The sequence below is a fragment of the Moschus berezovskii genome, chromosome 13 (genome assembly GCF_049115385.1).
Source record: "Moschus berezovskii isolate FMDL1 chromosome 13, NW_MosBer_1.0, whole genome shotgun sequence".
In the NCBI taxonomy this organism is placed as follows: Eukaryota; Metazoa; Chordata; class Mammalia; order Artiodactyla; family Moschidae; genus Moschus; species Moschus berezovskii.
This window is the reverse complement of record NC_142472.1, coordinates 8073233-8096423: the sequence shown is the minus strand read 5'-3', so window position 1 is coordinate 8096423 and position 23191 is coordinate 8073233. Positions and strand designations below refer to the sequence as shown.

Genomic DNA, 23191 nt, shown 5'->3' with positions numbered 1-23191 from the left:
GTTCAACTGTTTGTGACCCCATAGCCTGCCAGGCTCCTGAATCCATGGGATTTCCCAGGCAAGAATACTGAGTGGGTTGCCATTTCCTTCTCCAGGGGATCTTCCCAACTCAGGAGTGGAACCCAAGTCTCCCATACTGCAGGCAGAATCTTTACCATCTGAACCACCAGAGAAGCCCCATACCCCTCTCATGGGATGACTTTTCCCTCTGTTATGGGATGGCTTGTTCGTAAGACATCTTCTGAATCACTTTTCAAGATGAAGCTCACTTGGCTCCTCCTCTGACCCTTTCCACCATCTGCTGGATGTTGGCATAGATGCTGTGTATGCACACCCACACACCAGCACTTCCCATTCCATCGTGGCCCTCTTATGTCTGCTTTTAGCTTGCTTTGAGTTATTGTAGACTGAATTTAGGTTTGGGAACTGGCCCAATAGGCCCTGGAATCTGATAATTCTGGGTGGTAAGTGTGGAGCCCCTAACGAAACCCTAGGGAAATTTTAGAAAGCTAGCCACTCACCTTACAAATACCTGTGAAAAGAAGAGAAGCAAAAAGCAAAGGAGAAAAGGAGAGATATACCCATTTGAATGCAGAGTTCCAAAGAATAGCAAGGAGAGATAAGAAAGCCTTCCTCAGTGATTAGTGCAAAGAAATAGAGGAAAGCAATAGAATGGGTAAGATTTCTTCAAGAAAATTAGGGATACCAAGGAAACTTTTCATGCAAAGATGGGCTCAATAAAGGACAGAAATGGTATGGACCTAGCAGAAACAGAAGATATTAAAAAGAGGTGGCAAGAATACACAGAAGAACTGTACAAAAAAGATCTTCACAACCCATATAATCACAATGGTGTGATCACTCACCTACAGCCAGACATCCTGGAATGTGAAGTCAAGTGGGCCTTAGGAAGCATCACTACGAACACAGCTAGTGGAGGTGATGGAATTCCAGTTGAGCTATTTCAAATCCTGAAAGAGGATGCTGTGAAAGTGCTGCACTCAATATGCCAGCATATTTGGGAAACTCAGCAGTGGCCACAGGACTGGAAAAGGTCAGTCTTCATTCCAATCCCAAAGAAAGGCAATGCCAACAATACTCAAACTACTGCACAATTGTGCTCATCTCACATGCTAGTAAAGTAATGCTTAAAATTCTCGAAGCCAGGCTTCAACAATACATGAACCGTGAACTTCCAGATGTTCAAGCTGGATTTAGAAAAGACAGAGGAACCAAAGATCAAATTGCCAACATCCGCTGGATCATGGAAAAAGCAAGAGAGTTCCAGAAAAACATCTATTTCTGCTTTATTGGCTAAGCCAAAGCCTTTGATTGTGTGGATCACAATAAACTGTGGAAAATTCTGAAAGAGATGGGAATCCCAGACCACCTGACCTGCCTCTTGAGAAATTTGTATGCAGGTCAGGAAGCAACAGTTAGAATTGGACATGGAATAATAGACTGGTTCCAAATAGGAAAAGGAGTGCGTCAAGGCTGTGAATTGTCACCCTGCTTATTTAACTTAGATGCAGAGTACATCATAAGGAACGCTGGGCTGGATGAAGCACAATCTGGAATCAAGATTGCTGGGAGAAATGTCAATAACCTCAGATATGCAGATAACACCACCCTTATAGCAGAAAGTGAAGAAGAACTAAAGAGCCTCTTGATGAAAGTGAAAGAGGAGAGTGAAGTTGGCTTAAACCACAACATTCAGAAAACTAAGATCACGGCATCTGGTCCCATCACTTCATGGCAAATAGATGGGGAAACAATGGAAACAGTGACAGACTTCATTTTTTGGGGGGCTCCAAAATCACTGCAGATGGGGACTGCAGCCATGAAATTAAGACACTTGCTCCTTGGAAGAAAAGTTATGACCAACCTAGATAGCATATTAAAAAGCAGAGACATTACTTTACCAACAAAGGTCCGTGTGGTCAAAGCTATGTTTTTCCAGGAGTTATGTATGGATGTGAGAGTTGGACTATAAAGAAAGCTGAGCACCGAAGAATTGATGCTTTTGAACTGTGGTGTTGGAGAAGACTCTTGAGAATCCCTTGACGGCAAGGAGATCCAACCAGTCCATCCTAAAGGAAATCAGTTCTGACTGTTCATTGGAAGGGCTGATGTTGAAGCTGAAACTTCAATACTTTGGCCACCTGATGTGAAGAGCTGACTCATTTGAAAAGACCCTGATGCTGGGAAAGACTGAAGGTGGGAGAAGGGGACAACAGAGGATGAGGTGGATGGATGGCATTACTAACACAATGGAAATGAATTTGAGTGAACTCTGGGAGTTGGTGATGGACAGGGAGGCCTGGCGTGCTGCAGTCCATGGGGTCGCGGAGAGTTAGACATGAGTGAGTGACTGAACTGAAGTGAACTGAACCACCCACCCCTTGAGCAATGCCTCCTTACCATTCAGAGCCTGGCATACTCCTTATTAGATGGGTCAGACAAGCTGTTGAAATCTCTGTCATGAGCATAATAAGTTGTTCTGGAGTGCAGTCTCCTCAATACAGATGTGTCATGAGAAAGACCTACCTGTGCTAAATCTGAGAGACACTGATACTTATGCGAATTTGGTCAAAATGCTAAAAACAAAAGCAAAACAAAAAATCCCCAACCATGCAACTGAGAGAATATTAATTTCATACTAAATATACCTATCATATCCTCATGAATACATAATACTGGTATTTCCATATGGGCTGGAAATGCTAAATTGTTAATAGCTTCCTCAGCAATTTGCTTCTTCTTATGACTTCTCCAGTAATGTGCAATAGTTTTGGCAAAATGCAATAACAACATATTCTTATAATCATAAAAAAATCTACAATATTCTTTAGTTAGCCTGGTTTTCATATTTGAAAAATAGAGATATTAATTTCACATGCAAACAGAGGATAAGAAAATGTCAAAGAAATCAGTTTATGAGTCAAATATGTATTGTAATAAAGTTGTTAAGATTTTAAAAGATTCTTTCAGTAAGTTCCCTTAGGTATACCTAGGTTTACTAATTCCTGACTTTTTTTTTATTGAGATATAATTGATGTGTAACATTATATTAGTTTCAGGTGTCCAACATAATGATTCAATGTATGTATATTTTGCAAAATGACCACAATTGAGGCTAGTTAGCATCCATCCCCACACGGAGTTACACATTTTTTTTTCTTGTGATGAGAACTTTTAAGATTTACTCTCTTAGCAACTTTCAGATATACAGCACAATATTATTAAATGTAGTCACCATGTTTATTTACTTTTTAACTAGAAGTTTGTACCTTTTGATTTCCTTTTCATTCACCCCCACTCCGTGCCTTTGGCAACTGCCCATCTGTTTTCTATATCTATAAACTTTGGCTTGTTTGTTTCTAGATTCCACATATAAGTGAAATCACTTGTCTTTCTCTATCTGACTGACTTAATTTAACATATTGGCCTTAAGGTACATGCACGTACATCCAAGCTGTCACAAATGGCACAATCATCTTTTTTAATATATATATGACAAATCTAGACAGTGTATTAAAAAGCAGAGACATCACTTTGTCGACACAGGTCTGTATAGTCAGAGCTCTGGTTTTTCCAGTAGTCATATACAGACGTGAGAGTTGGACAGAGAAGGCTTAGTGCCAAAGAATTGATGCTTTTTGAATTGGGGTGCTGGAGAAGACTCTTGAGAGTCCCTTGTACTCCAAAGAGATCAAACCAGTCAATCCGAAAGGAAATCAACTCTGAATATTCATTGGAAAGACTGATGCTGAAGCTCTAATGCTTTGGCCACCTGATATGAAGAGCTGATTCATTGGAAAAGACCGTGATGTTAGGAAAGATTGAGGGCAAGAGGAGAAGGGGACGACAGAGGATGAGATGGTTGGGTGGCATCACTGACTCAATGGACATGAGTTTGAGCACACTGCGAGATGGTGGAGGACAGGGAAGCCTGGCGCTGCAGTCCACGGGGTCTCAAAGAGTTGGACCTGACTGAGCCTCTGAACAACAATATGCAACGTGTGCTACGTTTTCTTTATCCATCCATCCGTCAGCGGACGCTGAGATTCGATGTCTTGGCTCTGTAAGTAATGCTGCGATGAACATCGGGGTATAATTCCTCACTCTCTCATATACTATAGTTACCCTACTTCATTGGGAAGTACAGTTTCCTTATAATTGTACAAAAAAGAAAGGAAATAAACATCTTGAGTCAAATAAACCCCCAGTATGGAAAATCTTGCCTTAAGTACAATCTGCACTCTGAGTCATTGACTTGCATTGAGGGCCTTTCAGGCCAAGCAGAAACAAAAGGTGCTGAGAATGGGGGCTGGGCAAGATGAAGTGTGCTTGTGTTGTCTTATGGGATGATTTCAGAAGCAACTGAAATAGAACGAAAATACCTCTTTCCTTCACTCAACAGAGGATGTGGGGCTGTCATCTGAGGAAACACAAAGGGAATAAATAAATGATCAGTCCCGAAAGTTTTAAGGATTACTTAAATGCTGTCTGTCAAAAAAAGTTGCCTTTAGCTGAACAGATTTGGATTTTAGTCTTTACTGCTTGTTAAGTGCTGTTAAGCAAAGTTACTTTTTGTCTTTGACTTTTTCTTTCTTTTTTTTAAAGTGTTTACTGGCAGATTCTGGTGGTTTTGATGAGACCAGGTTTTAAAGGTAATTTGAAAAGTGGAATGAACACATTACTGTGAAATGAAGTACACAGCTACCAAGGATGGTTGACTTTTAACTTTTACCTTGAATCACTTCACTGTTGAATTGAACATGAACTTCTTTTGTCAACAGATGAAATGAAGTGAAAAGACATCTAGGTTCCACATGTTTCTTCCCAGAGAGAAAGAAGCACTCTTACTGGGAACTGATGGAGTCACAAAGGTATTCAGGTTTTATATTTCATTTACTAAAGTTCTTGAAAATGAAATTTGTTTAAAAGCCTTTGTAAATACCTCTCTTCTACATGATAAGGGCTTCTGTGCAAATTCATAAGCTGCTATAGAAGTGAGGTCTGATCTCTTTGCTGGCACTTGCAAATTAGAAAGTTTGATTGTACAGTATGTGCAACCATGCAAGAAACCACCACCCATCTCAAGCTGAATTATTTCATACAGTTTCTACCTGGAGGGCTTTTTTTTTCCAGCGCAATTAATTAAGCAAACAGGAGCAATGTTGGTACTTTTGACAGATTACAAGAACAAAGGCTCTTGCATTGGGGCTTTCATGAGTCTCATAAGTAGACAGTGCTTATAAATCCTGCATAACAGATTTTTTGATTCTCCCTAAAACGCTTTATCCTCTTCCAATTGGTACTCATCACCACGGGAGGCTTGCTACTTGCAAATTTCTCTATTGCTGTTTTTATTTCCTCTTCGGTAATAGAGGCAATCAGTTTCTCATTATTCAGAAGATCCAGTTTTGGCATTTTAATTTTAGCCAGAATTTTCATAATCTCTCTGTTATCAGCTGCTAACTCTGATGCAAATATCAAGTTTTTTTTTGTTGTTGTTGTTGTTGGAGAATGACAACAAAAAAAGGGAAACTTTACATTACTGTTCTCTAAAGAGCAAATGTAGAACATGTTGAAATAAAAAAAACCTGGTATTTGTGATTTTGGTTCTTAATATTAGTTGCTTTTGACATTGGCATGCTTATAAAATTTGATTTAAAAAACTTTAAGAAAACTGTAGCCTAAAAGCCGGGCAGGCTCCTCTGTCCATGGAATTTCCCAGGCAAGAATGCTGGAGCGAGTAGCCATTCCTTTCTCAAGGGCATCTTCCAGACCCAGGAATTGAACCCTGGTCTCCTGCTTTGCAGGCAGATTCTTTATGTTCTGAGCCATCAGTTCTCAATCGTGTCCAACTCTTTGTGTCCCCATGGTCTATACAGTCCATGGAATTCTCCAGGCCAGAATACTGGAGTGCGTAGCCTTTCCCTTCTCCAGTGGATCTTCCCAACCCAGGGATCGAACCCGGGTCTCCCACATTGCAGGTGGTTTCTTTACCTGCTGAGCCACAAGGGAAGCCCAAGCATACTGGAGTGGGTAGCCTATCCCTTCTCCAGCGTATCTTCCCAACCCTGGAATCAAACCAGGGTCTGTTGCATTGCAGGCTGATTCTTTACCAACTGAGCTATCAGGGAAGCCCTCTGAGCCACCAGGGAGGCCCCAAAACAATGCTAGGGTTTACTATTCACTGAATTTCTGCTTTGGGTATAGAACCACATCAGGCGTTATCAGGATCGTGGGGAACAGGTTTAAGTCCCAGTGGAAAAAATTTTGTGCTTGTCAACAAGGGAGGAATTTTGCTGACATGCAGTAGATTTGGGCCCCATGTGTAAGCACTGGTCTGTAGAAATTTTGTGCCAAACTCTGCCCCTCCACCCACCATCGCTGGCCTTATTAGTTTTGAAGAATAAGAAAACTTTAGGAGAAGAGATAATATACATAGAAAACAAACAAACAACTAGAACTAGAGGAAAAGACTCATATGCTTTATTTTTTTCTTCTTTGCTCTTGTTGTTCATTCACTAAGTTGTGTCTGACTCTTTCCCACCCAAAGAACTGCGGCACACCAGGCCTCCCTGTCTTTCACAGAGTTTGCTCAAACGCATGTCCATCAAGTCAGTGATGCTCTCCAACCATCTCATCCTCTGTCGTCCCCTTCTCCTCCCGCCTTCAATCTTCCCCAGCATCAGGGGCTTTTCCAGTGAGTCAGCTCTTCCCATCAGGTGGTCAAAGTATTGGAGCTTCAGCTTCAGCATCGGTCCTTCCAGTGAATGTTCACTGTTGATTTTCTTTAGGATGGACTGGTTGGATCTCCTTGCTGTCCAAGGGACTCTTAAGGTTCTTCTCCAGCATCACAGTTCAAAAGCATCAATTCTTTAGTGCTCATCTTTCTTTATGGTCCAACTTTCACATCCATACATGACCACTGGAAACACCATGGCTTTGACTACACACATCTTTGTCGACAAAGTGATGTCTCTGCTTTTGAATATGCTGTCTAGGTTTGTCATAGCTTTTCTTCCAAGGAGTAAGTGTCTTTTAATTTTGTGGCTGCAGTCACCATCTGCAGTGATTTTGGAGCCCCCAAAATAAAGTCTTATCACTGTTTCCATTGTTTCTCCATCTATTTGCCATGAAGTGATGGGACTGGATGCCATGATCTTCTTTTTTTGAATGTTGAGTTTTAAGCCAGTGGTTTTATTCTCCTCTTTCACCCTCATCAAGAGGCTCTTTAGTTCCTCTTTGCTTCCTGCCATTGGAGTAGTATCATCTGCATATCTGGGGTTGTTGATATTTCTTCCTGCAATCTTGATTCCAGCTTGTGACTCATCCAGCCCAGCATTTCGGATGATGTGCTCTGCTTATTGAGGTGTAGTTGCTTTACAGTGTGTTAGTTTCTGCTGTACAAAGAAGTGAATCAGCTGTCAGTTCAGTTCAGTTCATGTACACATATCCCCTCCCTCTTTGACTCACATATTTTATAATTCAAATTATTAAACAACTTGTACAAAAACAAAGGGCTTTACTATAATAAAACGTAGAGTTCTTTAAAAAGAACTTTGGAAAACAGTCTGTGAATGCAGCCTTTGATATTGACTTGGTACTCAGTAGTCAGGGGGTCAATTTTTAAGCTTGTTTTTTAACACTAATTTGTGTGAACAAGCTTGAGTTTCTGTGCGACTTATTTGGGGCACTTTATCTTATAATTTCCTCTTTTATAGTTTTGGTTTCTGAGCAATTCATGACTCCCTTCTTGGACCTGTGATCTGATGCTATCTCTGCTTTGGGGGAGTGTTCCATTGACTCTGAGGGCTAGAAAGAGATGTGGACACACTAGCCAGGCTGCTGGGACTCCAGCCTCTAGGTCTGGGGCCGGGCAGGGGCCACTGCTGTGCTCTGTTGGTTGTGTCACTGATTAGCTGAAGAGGAAGCACTGGGATGATACAGTTGTGAGGAAAAGCAAATGGTTTCCCTCATCCCCTTGAGGGCTGCTGCTCGTCTCTATTCAACCCAACACAACAGTGCCACAAGGAAATACGTTCTACGAAGAGGAGAGAGAGTCTCCAGTTGGGCTGCCTCCCGTATTTCTGCCTCTGGTTAAGTTCAAGGTGCCAACTCTCTTCTAATCCGACTGCAGACCATCCTGACTGACCCTCAGCCAAATGGCCAGGGCCACAGTCACCTCAGAAACCAGGTTCTGAGGGGTGGGAGCTGGAGGCTGGCCAGAGGGGGCTGTGAGGAGTGGCGGGGAGGAAGCAGGGGGCACCCACGAACGGGGTCCCCATCGCGGAAAGGCATTGCGGTAGGCGTGGGGGATGTTGGTGGGCGGGCAGGTGGTCCCCACGGGTGAGATTCTCCCTGCGGAAATCAGTATCGTCATGCGGGTGGTGCTTTCAGGGGGAATCTCTGATGTGAGAAGAGGCGTCTTCTGCGTGAGCATTCCCGTCGGAGCCCCAAGGACCTGCAAAGGCACAAAGTCACGTGAATCCAGAATGTGTGTGTCAAGCGCGGTGGCACACCGGTGTGACTTCAGTGTAAGGGGTCTCAGAGGGAGAGGTGGGAAGGGAAGTGGACGCGTGGCTTGGGGTCAGAGGTCAGAGGGTAAAAGAATCTTCTATGAGTGCTAGGAGTTGTGCATTCTATCTGAAAGGAGTGGGAGACTTGTAAACAGGGTTGGGTCATCAAATACCTAACTCCGGTGACCTTGGAGGACAGGTCGAAATGGGAGAGAGGCGGGGGGCAGGGAGAATTAGAAAGGTGTGTGGATGAGAGATGCTGAGGACTGAACGAGACCCTGGGGTTGAGTCGACGTAGTGGATTTGAGATAAAATGATGAATTAGAAACACCGGGGCTTAGAAAATGGGACCAAAAGGGAGAGACTGACTCTGAAGTCTTGTTAGGAAGCTGGGAGATGTTTGTGCCTTGAATAAAAGGAAGGAAGTGGGTTGGTTTTGGGATGGAGATTTGATGTCCAATTGTGGAGCCCATACACACTGCTCCCACCAAGCCAGAGAGATTAACATTTACAGAACACCTACCTGCCTGGTACTTGGCACTTTACACACTGGATTTCATTTGATTCTCACAGCAACCCAATGAGACAATTACTATTTACAATATTAAAAAATAAGAACACTGTTTCAGAGAGGTTAATCCACTGGCTTAAGGCCACCCGGCTAGTAAGTGGCAAAGCTGGGATCTGAACCCAGATCAAGTCATCAATTTTTTTTGCCACTTCTTTCATTGAAAAGTAGAGTCTAATTTGCCTCTCTTGGAATCTGGACTGATGCTTTTGACTTAGACTTATCTCAGGTGAGCAGACATAACATTCTAGAATTTACAAGGTTAGATTTCACTAAGTTGCTTCAGTTGTGTCCTATTTTTTGCAACCCTGTGGACTACAGCCTGCTAGGCTCCTCTGTCCATTGGATTTCCCAGGCAAGAATACTGGAGTGGGTTGCCATGCCCCCTCCTCCAGAGAATCTCTCTGACCCAGGAATCAAACTGCGTCTCTTAAGTCTACCTGCCTTGCTAGGTGTGTTCTTTGCCACTAGTGTTGCCTGGGAAGCCCATGGCTAGATCAAAAGAAGTCTAAAGCTTTCTCCCCAGCCTCTTAGGATATATGTTTTGGGGGCAGCCAGTTGTCACGTGAGAAGCCCGACACTTCTCCGAGTCTACCATGCTGAGAGGTGGCCAGAGCGAACCCATGGACAGGTCGGACCAATTCCCACTTGTTCCAGCCGTCTGAGTCCAGACACCAGAAATGTGAGTGAGGGGAGGCCTTCTAATGATTCCCGTCCCAGCCAGCACCTGACTGCAATTGCATGAGAGACTCTGAGCAAGAAACTTCCAGCTGAGCCCAGGCAACCCTCAGAAGCATGAGAGACAGTAGAACATTATTGTTTCAACCCATAGAGTTGTGGGGTAGTTTGCAGCAAGCCTAACTGGCACCCCAGCAAACACAGGTTTTCCTTCTCTGTGCTGTAGACTCTCCAGAGTGAGAGGTGTCCTCCCGAGGCAAAGAGCATGGCAGGACATTGCAGTAAAGGGCACGATGAGGGCCCTGTTGGAACTGGGTGCTTGTGGACAAGAGGAAGGGGCCGAACTGGAAACCATCTGAAGAAAAGAGCTTGCGTTCGAGTGTAGAGTAGAACTGCATTAGTGCTTGTGGACGGGAAAGAGGGTGAGTTCGTTATCAGACAGTCTTGAACTGGTCATTCTACTTTCTCACTTCCAAGATGTTGGACTTCGGGCAAATTATCTTAACTCTCCAAGCCTCAGCTTCCTCATCTTTAAAGTTCAGATGATCTGACGATAATAAGACCAGATGCAAGGAGATAACAGCAGGTATTCAATAAATGTGTTCCTGTAGTTTTCTAAGCATGATCTGTCTTATAGCACCTGTTCCATTGCCTTCGAATGGTTTCTTTCCTTGTCTGTCTCCCAAGTAGACTTTGAGATGCCTTAGGGGAATGAGATTATATTATGCATTTTTGTGTTCTTGGTGGCAGGCAAAGTGGATGTTCCAACAGGGTGGAATGAAGAAGGAGTTGATATCAGCATGGTTGAGGAGGGAAGGAAGGATGATTAGTCTGTTTGGTTGGGACACCTCAGAAGCCACATGGATTAACGGAGGAAACCAAGGCAGAGAGAATTCTAAGAATAGTGGGAAGTTGACATGGAGTGAGAAATGCACTACTAGATGAAGAAAAAAGTTTTGGTAGAGGGTTTTTAGGCTCCAGATAAGGTGTTTAAGGGAGAAATGAGTGTTGAAAAAGGGGAACAGCACAGGAGTTGGCAGAGTTGATGGAGAATCGATACCTGTACATGCAGAGTAACTTTTGTAGAAAGACCACGGGCTGGGGAGACAGATGTTCAGCTTCCGTATTGGGTGACCTTGACCAAGTCACTTATATTCTCAGAACCTGTTGTTTCATGCAAAAAAAAAAAAAAAGGCTTATCATAAGGATTGAAAATGATATTTTTTTTATAAAACACCTAGAAAGGTGTCTGGCATAATAAGGGATACATAAATGTATGCTCTCGTAAGGACAGCATATAAATATAAAATTGCTCTAAGTGATTTTCAGTGGAAGTTTATTCAGGGTGTTTCATTTGCCTAGAGGTCAGGTAACTTAGTCTTCTATTTTTACATTAAAACTCAGAAAGAGAAGAGCCTGAAAGGCAAAGCCAAGCCATTTAGCCTGGACCACGGATTCTTGTAATGACCCTTGTTCTCCCTGGTTCTGAATGCTCAGACTAGGAGGTGAGTCCCCAGAGGACACTGAACTTGGACTCTGTGAATCATTGGTAAACGTACTCTGGTTTTCACTTTTTCAGAAGGCAAATGTGACCTTCTGGAAAAGTTAGTCATGCTCTAATAGTGAGATCTGATTGCAACTTCATCATTTTTAAATATTTTTTTCACTTAGAGAAACTCTACCCAGTCTCCGGGCATCCGGGGACATTTGTTCATTGTGCTAGGGGAAAGTGGTCTGAGCCTAAAGCAAGAATACTACTTTCAAAGTAAAATGACTGAATAATTAACCAGGATACCTTCTTAAAGGTGAAATTTGGCCAAGGTATTAGAATTGGTACTTGCAAAATGCCTAAGGTGTATCATGGATATTTGATGAAAGGACTAGGTCATCTCTGGTATTTTAAAATTCATCCAGTGACCTGGAAATTCTGAAGGTTTCTAAAAAAAAAATTTTTTTTTTGATCATCTCAGAGTATGTTGGATTGTGCATAATGGATTCCTTCTACAGAATTACCCACAGGCAATGTCCTCCATTGATAGGGAAGTGGGGCTGGACCCTTAGCTAGCTGGACATTAACCTGAAGTTTGGGGAAAGAGCCTGTCTCCTGGGCATGGTGAGAAGTTGAGGGGATAGTGTGTGGTTTAGATGGAAACTTCCAGAAGTTTAGCACGAGGAAGCTGGTATGGTGGGAATTTGACTGTCTTTTGTGTAATTTGATCCTATTGGGAAACAGGAATTTGACTTCCACAGAGTTTTGTCTCTATCAGATTACTATAGTGAGTTCCCACAACTTCTCCTTAGGCATTACTCTCGCACCCGATGATGGTGGGGTAGACCAGGTACCACTTGTATGTCTCATTTCTGGTGTGGAGTTTTAGCAATTCTAAAACAGAAAGCCTGACATTCTATACCCGTAACTATGCATCATTACTGGAGGAGGGACATTCAAGGAGTGGACAACTATTTGTTTTTTGTTATTTGAAATTTTTTTTTTTTTGAGGAATAGCTGAACAAATTGAGAGAAATGGGAAGGAAATAAACTGCACTGAAGAGAAAGTCCTTTGGACTTTTTTTTTCTGTACAAGTGGGTCATCTATAGGTTGAAATAATTATGAAACTTGGAATTCATCCAGTTCTGTAGTGGGTAATTACAAAATTGCTTTGTTTAATTATGCGGTATTTTATAGGAGGACATTTTTAACCTTTGTCACTAGTGCCAAATGAAAGGAGACTCGGCCCTTCATAATAAGTATCGTCATTCTAATTGCATCTAAGGTTTATTTAGAAGCGATTCATTTTTTAAGACACGTTCTAATTTGTGTAATTTTTTTTTTAGTAGGTAAAAACTGCTGAAGTGAATTGGTTTGTGGTAACAAACATAAAACAAGAATAACAGCTTGTTATTAGTCTGCTCCACTCTTCAAATACTCTAAGTTCATCTCTGAGAAATATAGACACTGCGGGTTCATTTCTGAAACATGAAGCAGAGCTTATATAATCAAGTGGCTCATTAGAGAGGATCAGAGGGTTTCAAAGTACACTTTAAAAACCAGAACTAACGTCCTGTAGTTAAAGAGGAGATCAAAGTGGACGCCATGTCCAGAAGATCCTTTACAGACCTTACTCATCTGTGTTAGTATCAGAAGTGACTTTCGCTGACACTCACTGTAAATCCATGCATCTACTCATGACAGATTAAACGGTTAAACCGCCACCTTTATTCATTCAACATGATTATTGAGTGACTTATGTGCAAGGTGATGTAAAGTCTGTGCTGCCTATGATGTCTTTTTTGATTCTGTTGTCATATATATGTATATGTATTCATATATATACACACACTTATTTTTAATTGGAGGATAGTTGCTTTACAATATTGCGTTGGTTTCTGCCATACATCCACATAAATCAGCCATAGGTATACATATGTCTCTGCCTCTTGAACCTCCCTCCTACCACATCCCACCCCCTAGTGATTCTGCTGTCTTTAAAATACAACTACTAAGGTAGCACTTTAAAAAGAATTATTATATTTTGTATGTTATGTCTCGGGGAATGGGATAGTTTAAAATAATTAATACAAGCTTATAAAAATGAACTTAAGTCAATACAAACTTCAAAAAAATCTTTCCAGATTTATTTTTTTTTTTTGACCTCACTATTTGGCATGTGAGATCTTAGTTTCCCGACCAGGGACTGAACCCCAGCCCCCTGCAGTGGAAGTATGGAGTCTTAGCCACTGGACTACCAGGGAAATCCCTAACCATAAGAATGTGGATGTCACTTATCATTCAGAATCTTAGTCTTCTCATTTCTAAAAGGATATCAAATTAATTTCTTCCTGCATTACCAGAATAAATGGAAATCTCAGTCACTTAATGCAATGAAGATCAAAGGTCTCCTAACATCCCAGTCCATTTGGTTTTGGGGGGAGGTGGTGAAGCAGTGTTGGGGGGAACATGACTTTCAGGAATTCCTTCCTGGAATGCCATTGTTCTTAACATGTGACCCCCCAAGTTTGCCACAGAATGGAAGAGAGAGGAAGAGCATGTGAGAGATCTCTTGGGAAAACGGGCCTATTAAAAAATCCAAATCTGTTCACATTCTATTGACTGGAACTAGTCACATGGCTCCACCTAGATGTCTGGAGCTTAGAAACCAAGTCTCTGGTGAGCCAAGGGGAGAAATGAAATGTTTTAGGGGGACACACAACATTGCTCAGATAATCTCCATTGTTGTTGAGGTAGTGTTTATGAAAAGGCTAGGGCGATATATATGGAATACTATATGCAAAAGAACTGGGATCATTTAAATCATTCCTTGGTATATTAGTTTTTTAAGACTGGAAAGATAGATTGGGGCCAAGATGTTGAGGTCCCCAAATTATTGCCAGTTAAGGAATTTATAGTTTACTCCTACAGGTTATAGGGTGGAAGTGGGATTTTCCAGGCAAAAGTACTGGAGTAGATTGCCATTTCCTTCTTCAGGGGTTCTTCCTGACCCAGGGATTGAACTCGGGTCTCCTGCATTGCAGGCAGATGCTTTACTGTCTGAGCCAAAGGTCTCCTTTGAAGAGGGGAGTTACTTAAGTTTGTGCATTAGGAAGACTGAAGCACTGTCTATTGGCTGGAGATTCTGGGAAAATGGTAGACAATAGCCTTTTTGGGTTGTTGAGGAGCCACAGGGCCTGGACTCGGGCCAGGGTAGAGGTCATGGAAGTGAGTAAATGTAATGTACCATAAGCCTGCCAGTGGACTACGGTATTTTGTGAGTCCTTGTCCCTGTAGCATCTTCCACAGAACCTGCGCCATAATGTGTTCAATAAACATTGCAGAAATCAGTAAGGACTCTATGAATGGATGAGTAAGTGAACTCCATTCTATAGGACAGTTAGTTCTGTGTATGACTGTCTTCTCACATAGGTGATAAATTCACAGGGGTTGGGGATCCTTTCAGCTTTTCAGCTTTCTGTAGGAAAGGTCTTCATGTGGGTCTAATAAGTACAAATAACCAAGGGATGTGTGTGGTAGTGAGTCCTCATGCACGAGATTGGTAAAGCAGCTTTGAAGCTGAGGATTATCCTGGCTTCACCAAGTCTAACAAACACAGACAAACAAATTTCACGGGCCCAAGAGACATCACACTGAGCCCAGTCTAACTCAGACACAGGAATATTTAAGTTGTGGTTTCAAATCTTTTATTGATTTCAACATGAATTTCTGACTCCTCTGCATGACTTTTGTTTAAAATAACAAAAATACTGCTCTGCTAAAATCCGGAGGATTTATAAAATAAATGCTACTTGTTTTAAGAAGGCTAAAGATCTCAAATGAATATTGTAAAACTCTGTCAAATAATTTACAAAGAAAAACTTTGGTGACAAATGTGTTTGCTTTTCAATTTAAGTGAAGCATCTATATAACCAAAATACTGTCTACGTTTACTACATGGTTTTAACTCTAATTTTTTAAATATAATCCTTAGGATTTTAGTAATTTAACCATTCCTTCATTTAAACATATAAACCATTTAAACACTTCTTTTACATTTCTTTTCTTTTTTTTTAAGTGAACTTTCATTTGTTGTTCAGTTGCTTAGTTGTGTCCAACTCTTCGTGACCCCGTGGACTGCAGCACGCCAGGCTTTCCTGTCCTTCACTATCTCTCAGAATTTGCTCAAACTCATGTCCACTGAGTGAGTGATGCCATCCAACCATCTCATCCTCTGTCATCCCCTTCTCCTCCTGCCCTCAATCTTTCCCAGCATCAGGGTTTTTTTCCAGTGAGTTAGCTCTTTGCATCAGGTGACCAAAATACTGGAGTTTCAGCTTCAACCTCTGTCCTTCCAATGTATATTCAGAGTTGATTTCCTTTAGGTTTGACTGGTTTGATTTCCTTGCAGTCCAAAGGACTCTCAAGAGTCTTCTCCAACACCACAGTTTGAAAGTATCAATCGTTCGGCACTCAGCTTTCTTTATAGTCCAACTTTCACATCCATACCTGACTACTGGAAAAACCGTAGCTTTGACTTTACACACCTTTGTGGGAAGTGTTGTCTCTGATTTTTAATATGCTGTCTAGGTTTGTCATAGCTTTTCTTCCAAGGAGCAAGTGTCTTTTGATTTCATGGTTGCGGTTACCACCTACAGTGATTTTGGAGCCCAAGGAAATAAAATCTGCCACTTTCCCCCCATCTATTTGCCATGAAGTGATGGGACTGGATGCCATGATGTTAGTTTATTAAATGTTGAGTTTTAAGTCAGCATTTTCACTCTCTTCTTTCGCCTTTTATACCCATTTGAATTAAATGGATTGGTGGTAGAGAAGTTCGCAGATAGCAAATGTACTTAAAATTGTATGGTATAGTTATATCAATTTCCAGGTGAAAAGTTTGCTTATTGATTCAATAAATAGTGATTGATGTCTTGTATATGATGGCTCTGTGCTAGGGGTGAGGGATTCAGGATAGATTTACAGACAGCAGAAAACCATCTAATTGAATCTTTGCCCTTTAATAGACTGAAGCAGATTATGACAAAATACTTTTGGTCAAGAGAGCTTTTCAATGTGGGAAATACCAATTTTCCCTACAACTTTAAGGAAAGTATGTTTACATTTGTATTGTAATATGTGCTTGGAGCAATGATTAAACCATTATTTCAGCTATAAAATGTCTAACAATCAGAGGGCTATCAACTTTGTCGTATGTGGTTTCCGTAATCTTTTTTTAAAAATTGAAGTATAATTGCTTTGCAATGTTGTGTTCGTTTCTGCTACACTACGGAGTGAATCCACATATGTACACACACATCCCCTCCCTCCTGGACCTCTCTCCCCCCCGCCCCATCTCTCCCCTCTAGGTCATCCCAGAGCCCCAAGCAGAACCGCCTGTGCTGCAGAGCATTTTCCCACTAGCTATCTGCTGTACACATGGAAGAGTATATATGTCAATGCTTCTCTCTCAACTCATCCCACCCTCTTTCCCCCACTGTGTCCGTAGGTCTGTTCTCTAAGTCTGAATCTTTATTCCTGCCCTGGAGTACGTTCATCTGTACCATTTTTCTAGATTCCACACACATGTGTGAATATATATTTCTCTTTCTGACTTACTTCACTCTCTAATTCTTTTAGTTTTAGAGTTGAAAGAACTTGCATAGGTATTTTCAAAATGTGATACATATGCACACATGTAATACAGTACCTTATATACATTATATATTTTTCACATTAAAATAATATAAGGATACCATGCTCTATTTTCAATGACCTAAGTGCATTCTTTGACAAAGAATGTATAACACCTGAATTGTACAGGGTAGATCACAGACGTGCTGTGTTTGATTGTGATATAGTAACACATACTGGCCTTCCCATGTGGCTCAGATGGTAAAGAATCTGCCTGTCAATGCAGGAGGCCTGGATTTGATCTCTGGGTGGCGAAGATCCCCTGGAGAAGGAAATGATAACCCGCTTGATATTCTTTCCTGGAGAATCCCATGGACAGGGGAGACTTGTGGGCTATGGACCGCAGGGTCACAAAGAGTCAGACACGACGTAGTGACTAAACAACAACAGCAACAAAATATATTTAATACCACGTGAATTGCCCTTGGAACAGGCTATTCAACCAGAGATGAGGCTGCATGGCCCAAATGCTTAAATGTTTCTGTGCGGCGAATGGAATGATTTGTTAATTTGTAGATCACTGGAGCAGAGAAGAGAGGCAGATGAGTGTTTACGAAATTTTACTTTTTTTAGGTCATGAAGGTTTAGGACCACAGACTCCTAGCCCTATGGATACATTTAAAAAGCAAATTCAGCCAAAGATTAATTTTATCAATTATAATTATTTTGTGTTTACTTATAAGGCTGCAGTGCTTGCTCAGTCACTAAGTCATATCCAGCTCTTTGCAACCCCATGGACTGTAGCTCACCAGGTTCCTTTGTCCATGGGATTCTCCAGGCAAGAATACTGGAGTGGGTTGCCATTTCCTCCTCCAGGGGACCGTCCCAACCCTATAGTGATTTTTAAATGGATTTAGACAGACATTACTCACATCAGCAGGAACAGATCAATGATTCCAGGAAATGTTGATCAGGGTTCCCTAAACAAAGGATATCTGATCAGATTAACTTGGGCTAGGCAGAGTGCTAATTGTTATTAAAAAATATGCATAACCATGTTAAAGTACTGAGGAGACTTCAGTGGGGGGGGGAAAAACCTATTGAACTTCATCTGCAGTTAACAAACTAACTTAACTGTGCAAGGAAAGTCGATTTTTCTTGGAACACCTGTTAACACTGTACAGAACAGTGTTTCTTTCAACCTCAGTTTGGGAAGAACTGCGTTAACTAAGACTATGGCTAATATTATTATAAATAAAAATTTTAACTCGAAATGAACCCTAAGGTGAAACTGAGTCCATTGATTTAGTTTCATGACTGTGTGTAAAATTCTTGATGATAATCGGGCCAACCTGTTCTAAACTGAGGTTTTCTAAATGCATCGTGTGGTCATGCTTTCTGGCTTTGTGTGTGTTCCTCTCCTTGTCTTCTTGGATGTCCCGTGGCTGACTTATACAAAGCCAGCCTGTCTTGGCTCAAGTGGTTGTCAGGACCCACCAAATAATTCTCTGACCTCATCTAAATGTCAAGAACCGTGAAGATTCCTAGGCTTTATCCTTTCAAGCTAACATTGCAGCCCAGCACTGTATCAAGGGTGCTTGGAGAAGACACAGCCCTGCTGGGTGAGAGATGAAGGACTTTACTATTCTCTGCAGAGCAAGCACCTCGTGTCTCATGTGTGTGTCAGCTTCTTTTGTCCCCAAAGTCATGTGGGTGGCAGAGAGTGTCCTGGATGCTGCTCCTGGACTGGGTTTTCTTCACAGCAGAGGAACCCCAAGCTTAGGAAACCTCAATCTTTTCTTAACAATGGGCTGCAAGGAAACTTGCCTGATTTTTGCCCAGGAGGGCGATGAGATTTTTATTGTACTGCACAATAAACATTTCTTCCCCATGCTCTGGAAGGAGACACTGTTTCTATCTTCCCAGGCTGTGCGCTGTACAAACCATTCTTGAAAGAAAAGGCGGTCAGTACCTTTATGCAAAAGATGTATGAAAATGAGAACGACTCCAGCAATGTAACCTTCTGGCACTAAAATCTGTGTCTCCAGTTGTGTGCTGTTCCTTGAATTCCTGTAACCACCTTTCTGCTCTGTCACCATAGTACTTCTTTTTTCTTTTTTTATATATTTTTAAAATCTTGCCTGCACTGGGTCTTCATTGCGGCATGAGGGCTTTCTCTAGTTGCAGCCTGAGGGTTTAGGTGCCCAGTGGCATGTGGGGTTTTAGTTCCTCTCCCAGGGCACAAACCTGTACCCCCTGCATTGGAAGGCAGATTCTGAACCACTGGACACCAGGGAAGTCGCACACAGCGTTTCTTGAGCTGCTCTGGAGAGCAGCGCACGTGTCTGGGGAGGCAGTGTCCTTCCCGCCACATTCACTGCATCCAGCTGGGTACCAGGGACAGAGCAGACATTGGCAAAGTCTGTGAGATACAGGTGGGTGTCCTTTAAATGTTTCCTGGATGGGTTTTCAAGTTTATTGGCCCAACTACCCTGGAAGAAGGAACAGAAGGTTTCAAACGATTTTAGTCACTCGGGGGAAGTGTTCCTTTAATGTTGTTCAGTTGCTTAGTGACCCCAGGGACTGCAGCCCACCAGACTCCTCTATCCATGGGATTTCCCAGGGAACAATACTGGGGCTGCAGCAGCTTTGTGAAGGTGGTAGGACTCAGCAATTGATAGCTGTGAAGATGGAGAAGCACCAGAGCAAGTGGAGTGCTGGTGGCCAAGCAGCGAGCGTGCTGGGACAGTGGTGGCCGTCAACCACATGTCAGGGACAGCTGCAGCCTCCAACGGTAGATACGCAGGGCTTGCAACATCTGAACAGGATCTTAAAAGATGTTTAGGTGGTTTCGGGTCACAGAAACGGGAAGGGGAGATGAAATAGCACGTGAGAAAGAATAGAGACAAAAACAGTATATTGGGGGGGAGCACCCAGGTTATTATATATACTTTCAATGGATAATAATTGTATGTATATATATATATAGTAAATTTATATATATATCATAAATTTATGTATATGAAAAGATGAAGAGTTTGGAGGAGATTCGACCAGACTATTGCCCATCAGGTCAAGCATCCAATGAAGGATTGTCTTGTGTCCCCCAGTGACCCCAGAGTGGTCCCAGGTTTGATCTAGGCTCTCTCTTATTTCTCCCTCCACTCCCAATAAACACGGATCTAAGAGAGCACTGGTTCATCGGTGATGGATTGAAAGCCAAGCTATTTTGCTAGGTGATTTTCAAAAGTAAGCACTTTGCAGATTTCAAGAAATTTTTTTTCTCTTTGTAAATGCTTCTCAAGGTAAATAGTTTCCAGAAATGGAGGTGGGTGAATGGCATTGATCGGAGAGGCAGGAATTGTTTTTCCCTTCAAGACTTCTGGAGTGCTTATCATCTCTTTGGCTTTTGTCTCGTATCTGGCCTTAACTGGTCATTGCCTATTGACTCCTTGCTGGTGTCATCTGCATACATTGTCAGGTGCCTCATTAAACATTTCTGAGTGGCTAACATCCTTTGCCGATGCACACTTGTATTATTGAGTACCCACAGATAATTTGGAAATGTTTTAGAGGATTGGGTTTAGTACTGCAAATGCTCTCATGGTCTCCTTATGCAAGTAAGAGAGAAGCCCAAGAATCAGGAGAATGTGCTGGGAATGGGAGTTGGTTTATTTGATTCTTCGTGTAGATTCTGGAATAACCGGTTGATTTTAGCTGACAATATGGGTCTTTATTGCCTGGAACTTAGTGCACTAAAAAAGAAACAGCATAATGAGTGTGTGTGTGTGTGTGAGAGAGAGAGAGAGAGAGAAAGAGGTTGGGGGGAGAGAGAGGATTAGTTTATCAGTTTGTCTTTCACCAGTAGAGCATGCTTAATAGAACTTCATTGTACTCATATATTCTTATTTTCACTACCAAACATCTTTCCATTTTTGATGTGTTCTCTTTATCTTGCCTTAAATTAAAAGAAAGCAAGAGAATTTGGGATAATTAATGCTCAGTTAATGTGTACATCTTGAAACATATTCCACTTTTCTCTGGCTGTCTAATGATTAGGTTTCAATAACTGCATTCAGGCATTGCTGAGCTGGAGAGAGTAGCGAGCTGTGTGTTTGGCTGCAGGCTGTCTGTCTGCATCACTTTTCAGTCTTCTTCCATAGATTCTAACTACAGCCAGTTTCCTCTAATGGGAACTCACAGAAAACCAATAACATCCTCAATAAAAGGGTTAATGACATTTTCTTCTCCTCTGGGGCCCTTAGATTCTGCTGAATCTCTTTCCAGGACTGAGGAAATCCTATTAATGTCAAAGTAAAAGCAGATTTTGTTGCACTCACCCTATCTCTGGTCATGGGTGATGGTGAGTACCGTATTTCCTCCTGGAATCCATCTGAGCACCATTTGAAATCTGTTCCCATCAGACCTCGGATTTGACCAAAGGAGGGGTGTCCTGGGCAAGGCTGCCCAGTGAATCATCAGATCCAACCCGCTTCTGTTCAGGTTGTTAAACATTTCTTTGGTTGAGTCATGGGGAGATTTCCTTCCTTTTGAAAGAAAATGAGGAGTAGGGGTGGGCAAATAAAACTGGAGAGAGAGACAGAACAGGAATCCTTTACAGGTACAGATTTATAGGTAAGATACCTCCCTCCATTCCTGCCAAGAGAAAAAAAGGGGAGGCAATACCCCGACAAAGGAGGAGCAGTAACTTTCCAAAAGGTTTTGAGAATAAATTAAAGCATACACGTTGTTCCTTTGGGCTTCCCAGGTGGTGCTAGTGGTAAAGAACCCACCTGCCAAGGCTGGAAGCATAAGAGACACGAGTTTGATCCCTGGGTTGGGAAGATCCCCTGGAGAAGGACATGGCAACCCACTCCAGTATTCTTACCCAGAGAATCCCCTGGACAGAGGAGCCTGGCAGGCTACAGTCCGTGGGGTTGCACAGAATTGGACACGACTGAAGTGACAGCAAGCCCACACACTTTATCCCTTTATCCCATTTTTTATTGCCCTGGAGCAATGCTTCTCAAACTTTTATGAGCATAGAAATTCCATGGGGATGTTGTTAAACCACAGGTTCTTATTTACTAAGTCTGGGATGAAGCCTGAGATTCTGCATTTCTAATAAGCTTCTGCTGCTGCTGCTGCTAAGTCGCTTCAATCGTGTCCGACTCTGTGTGACCTCAGAGACAGCAGCCCACCAGGCCCTGCCATCCCTGGGATTCTCCAGGCAAGAACACTGGAGTGGGTTGCCATTTCCTTCTCCGATGCATGAAAGTGAAAAGTAAAAGTGAAGGCACTCAGTCGTGTCTGACTCCTAGCGACCCCATGGACTGCAGCCTACCAGGCCGACCAGGCTCCTCCACCCACAGGATTTTCCAGGCAAGAGTACTGGAGTGGGTTGCCATTGCCTTCTCCAAACAAGCTTCTAGGTGATGCTGACACCATGGGCCACACTTGGAGTAAAAGCTAGAGCAGGAGTTCACAAAGTGTGGTCCCTTGACCAGCAGCATCACCTAGAAACCTGTTAGATCAGAAATTCTGGGGCCCCAGATTGATAAAAGTGGGTAGAATGCACCCACTTCTGAAAAAAGATACATGCTCTCTTATCCATGGATCCTGTGACTATACTACATACAAAGGGAAATTTGCAGATGTAATTAAGGTTTCTGGACCTTTAAGATCGGGAGATCTTGCTGGATTATCAAGGGGCCAGTCTAATTATGATGAGTCCTTAAAACTGAGAACTTTCTCTGGTTGGAGTCAGAGAGATGCAGCAGAAGAGAAACTTAAAGAGATTCAAAGATTCTGGCCTTGCTGGAAGGGGCTACTCGGAAAGCATGATAGGAGTGCAGGAAGCCCCTACAGGTCAAGCTTGGCCTTTGATGAGAGCCAGCAAGTTCAAGGGGACATCAGTCCTCCAACCACAAGGAGCTAAGTTTGGTCAACAAGCTGAATGAGAGCAGAAGCAGATTCTTCCCCAGAGGCTCTAGGAGGGAAGGCAGCCCTGTCAACACCTTTGATTTCAGCCCAGTGAGACTCTAAGCAGAGGATACACTAGAGTTGTGCTGTATCTGAATGTCTGACCCACAGAACTGTGAGATAACAACATTGTGTTCTGAAGCTGCCCAGTTTGTGGTAATTTGTTACAGCAGCTGTAGGAAATGAACACACTCACTGAATCAGACTCAGAGTAGGGGAGTCTGACAATGTGCTTTAATAAGTTCTGCAGTCATTCTTGCAGGTTGTGGAAAGATTACTCTCTAAAACATGCACAAAACCCAACA

At 42.3% G+C, this 23191-nt stretch overlaps 1 long non-coding RNA gene across 1 annotated transcript in view; it reads left to right on the top strand.

The window, feature by feature from the left end:
* LOC129556494 (uncharacterized) overlaps positions 1-23191 on the top strand; it is a 41835-nt gene that overhangs the window by 4668 nt on the left and 13976 nt on the right. Inside the window, exon 3 of the long non-coding RNA XR_008686018.2 lies at positions 4803-4892. This is a non-coding gene — a long non-coding RNA (uncharacterized LOC129556494). The remainder of the gene's footprint in view (positions 1-4802; positions 4893-23191) is intronic.